General features: G+C 37.4%; 1 pseudogene; it reads right to left on the bottom strand.

The window, feature by feature from the left end:
• Positions 1–787: 787 nt before the first annotated feature.
• Positions 788–2,470, bottom strand: LOC144337438 (uncharacterized; annotated as a pseudogene).
• Positions 2,471–4,552: the final 2,082 nt, after the last annotated feature.

Raw genomic sequence — 4,552 nt, 5'->3', positions numbered from 1 at the left:
TGCTTAAAGTGAATTTCTTAATTTCACAAAACAGAGTGGTACTGGTGGACTTAAAGACATTAATTAGTATATCAGAAACAGAATATCTGTCATATTTTTTTAGGCTTGGGATAACACTGTAGACTCCAAGGTAAACTGAGTAGGAGAAAATTTGGGGGTTATTTTCCTGTTGGTTTTGCTTTTAATTTTCATTTATTTCCTGTTTGTTCTCCTTTGGGTTTTACATATATATATGTGTGTGTATATATATATATATATATATATATATATATACAATTGATGTTTTTTAGTTTCTAATGTAAGGCTTGTATTTGGTTCTATGAATAGTCATTTTGTTTCCTATGCATTTCCAGAGATTTATCATTTGCTCTATTTATCTAAAATTCCTGAGCTATCTTTGTCAAGCTTCCAAAAATTGGTAGAGGATATCAGCCATTTAAAATTTGGATTGGGGCTGGGTGTGGTAGCTCATGCGTGTAATACCAGCACTTTGGGAGGCCAAGGCAGGCAGATCACCTGAGGTCAGGAGTTGCAGACCAGCCTGGGCAACATGGCAAAACCCTGTCTCTACTAAAAATACAAAAATTAGCTGGAAGAGGGATTACAGTAATCCCAGCTACTCAGGAGGCTGAGGTAGGAGAATAGCTTGAACCCATGAGACAGAGGTTGCCACTGCACTCCAGCCTGGGTGACAGAAGTGAGACTCTGTCTCAAAAAAAAAAAAAGGTGAGTTTTATTTTGTAAAATTAAGAATTTCTCTTTTACAAAGTACACACTGAGAAAAATTAACGTGTAGAAAATTGAGAAAACTGTTTGGAATTTTAACAATAAAATGGGTACATATAACCTATATGAGATATACACCCATATGTGAATTTGGAGATGTTTGTTGATTGTGTATACATATGCAGAAACAACAGACTAGACTGTTGCGAAGGTTGTCAAGAAAGTACTGAATGCAATGCATCAATACAGAAAGCATACAGTACAATACCCGTGTTGCAATTAGAGTTGTACACATTAAATAGTATCACTTTTTTTCTTTTGTAATTGAGATTTTATTGGTTGTGTTGAGGGTCAGCACACAGATATTTCAATTCTTAACATATGTACTGAGAATCTAAAAAGCCGTGTATTCTAATTATTTTTTAAAGTTATTCCAGTGACTTTCCAGCTTAAAATTTGGAGGCAAATTTTCCTTAAGAGGCTATCAAGTACCAGTATCTTCACATGTTGATAAGCTGTTATAGACATCCCACCAATTCACAATTGAATAGCATATATACTACATACTCAAATTTTTAATATTTAACAGCACGGTAACAAAGTTATTAGAAAAACAGGACTACCACGACCAAAGATGTTACAGAGTGCACACAATTCTGACAGGGAAAGATATGATCCAGGAGTGGTTTCCTTTAGGAAACAATTCTAATGACAAAAAACATGGGACTAGAAGTAATTCAAAATGTTCAAGACATTAAAGGCAAGGCTGTGACTCCATATTGCCATTTAGTATGCTTTGTATTAAAAAATAAAAGCTAACCCCCCATCCATGGAACATTAAGCTGACACCCAAGACAAAACCTCCCATAATTCGGTATCCCATACTGTTTTCTGGTTGTACCAAAAAATAAACAACCAGAGAATGATTTCACCTTTATAAAAAAGCACTTACATTTAAGAAATGGGGTGAGATGGGATTCGCTCCTTCTTAAAAATGTTTCTAGAGCTACTGAAAAACTTGCGTTTACAAAATAGTTGATAAAAATATTCCTCTAGGTTGTACGAGAAGGGAGACAGGGATGACCCATAAGACATGGAATGTAATACTAATCAGATGTGGCTTCTTTCTCTGTGGCTTCAGTGGCTGGACTCTCCTCGGTTTTTGTTTTTCCATTTTCTGAAGTAAATCTTTAGTTTCTTGATTACACAAGTTGGCCTGTTTTCCCTTTGCTCCTCTTTCCCCTTTTGTTTGCATTTTTTTTTTCTCTGAAGATTTGTCCTTTCCTGTTGCTTTTTCTTTCTTTCTTTTTTTTTTTTAGACTGAGTCTCGCTCTGTTACCCAGACTGGAGTGCAGTGGTGCCATCTCGACTCACTGCAACTTCCGCCTCCCGGGTTCAAGTGATTCTTCTGCCTTAGCCTCTGGAGTAGCTGGGATTACAGGTGCCCACCACCACACCCGGCTAATTTTTGTATTTTTAGTAGGGATGGGTTTCACCATGTTGACCAGGCTGGTCTTGAACTCCTGACATCAGGTGATCTGCCCAACTCGACCTCCCAAAGTGCTGGGATTACAGGCCTGAACCACCACGCCTGACCTCCTGCTGCCTTTTCTGGCTTCATTTCCACTTTTGGAGAAGGTTTAGCTGACAACGGCACTGATCTCCTCTTTGGCTCTTCCTTTGTGGCTCCTTCATCCTGGTGGTGTGGAGGGTGCATGCCAGGTGCCTGTGGGCCGCTGGGCATGAGAGCCTTGGTTAAGCTATGCTGCCTAGCCACTGCGGCTCCTCCCGCCTGAGCTGCTGAGACCCCAACATCATGTGTTATAAGAACACATAGGCAAGAAGGATGACACATTAATACATTAAAATGTGGGGAAGGGAAGGAAGTGGGGATAGTAGGGGATAATAAGTAAATAAAATAATTTACAGAGGAGGCCTGCTCAGACCAAATGATATCCATGAGCCATGAATCAAGAGAATGAACTCAACAATCTACACTTAAGATTCCAGAGAAGACAGAACACAATACAACAAATCAAAAATTGGAAAATTATGATGCATAGAATGAAGAGACTGAATTGGGATAAAAGGGTTGCACCATGGGTAACTTCGCAGTGAAAAATCATAAAAATGCATGATATTGTGTAAAATACTTCTGTGTCTAAGTACAGAATCAAAATATCTGCAACATTAAAACTTGGGTTGAAAATGTCAGGGTTTTTCACCCTAATATCAAAACCAGGAAAAGACAATAATAAAAAAATGAAAACTGCAGACCAGTATCCCTAATGAATGCAGGTGCAGAAACTCTCAACAAAATACTAGCTGTCTGAATCCAACAGCATATCAAAAAGTTAATACATCATGACCAACTGGGTTTTGTACCAAGGATGCAGGGATGGTTTAACATATGCAAGTTGATAAATATGATACATTACATAAACAGAATTAAAAACAAACATCATACGATAATTTCAATAGATGCAGAAAAAGTATTTGATAAAATCCAGCATTCCTTTATGACAAAACCCTCCATAAAATAGGCATAGAAAGGACTTACCTCAAAGTAATAAGAGCCATATATGACAAACCCACCGCCAACATCATACTGAATGGGGAAAAGTTGAAAGCATTCCCCTTGATAACTGGAACAAGACAAGGACGCCCACTTTCACCACTTCTATTCAATATCATACTCAAAGTCCTAGCCAGAGTAGTAAGACAAGAAAAACAAATAAAGGACATCCAAATTGGAAAAGAGATCAAACTGTGACTGTTCACCCATGAGTTGATCACATACTTAGAAAAACCTAAAGATGCATCCAAAAAGCTCCTAGATCTGACAAACAAATTCAGTAAAGTCTCAGGATACAAAACCAATGTACACAAATCAGTAGCACTGCTACACACCAACAGTGACCAAGCCAAGAATCAAATAAAAAAAGTCCCTTTCACAACAGCTGCAAAAAATAAAATAAAATAGGAATATGCTTAATAAAGGATCTTGAAGGATCTCTATAAGTAAAACTACAAAACACTGCTGAAAGAAATCATAGATGACACAAACAAATGGTAACACATCCCATACTCAGGATGGGTGGAATTAATATTGTGAAAATGACCATGCTGCCCAAAGCAGTCTACAGATTCAATGCAATTCCCATCAAAATATCTTCATAAGTTTTCAGGGAACTAGAAAAAAGAATCCTAAAATCCATATGGATCCAAGAAAGAGCCCACATAGCCAAAACAACACTATGCAAAAGGACAAATCTGGAGGCATCATATCACTCAACTTTAAATTACACTACAAGGCTATAGTTACCAAAACAGCATGGTACTGGCATAGAAATAGACACGTAGACCAATGGCACAGCATAGAAAACCCAGAAATAAAGCCATATATTCAACAACCAACTGATCTTTGACAAAGCATACAGAAACATAAAGTAGGGGAAATGACACCCTATTGAAGAAAAGGTGCTTGGATAACTGACAAGCCACATGCAGAAGAATGGAACTGGATTCCCATCTCTCACCTTACACAAAGATCAACTGAAGATGGATCAAGGACTTAAATATAATACCCCAAACCATGAAAAATCCATAAGATAACATCAGAAAAACTCTTCTGCACATTGGCTTAGGCATATAATTCATGACTTAAAGCCCCAAAAGCAAATGCAACAACAAAAATAAATATATGGAACCTAATTAAACTAAAAACCTTCTGCACAGCAAAAGAAATAATCAGCAGAGTAAACAGACAACCCAGTGAATGGGAGAAAATATTCATAGACTATGCATCTGACAAAGAACTAGTATC

The sequence above is a fragment of the Macaca mulatta genome, chromosome 1 (genome assembly GCF_049350105.2).
Source record: "Macaca mulatta isolate MMU2019108-1 chromosome 1, T2T-MMU8v2.0, whole genome shotgun sequence".
Classification (NCBI taxonomy): Eukaryota; Metazoa; Chordata; class Mammalia; order Primates; family Cercopithecidae; genus Macaca; species Macaca mulatta.
This window is presented reverse-complemented; position numbering and strand designations above follow the sequence as displayed.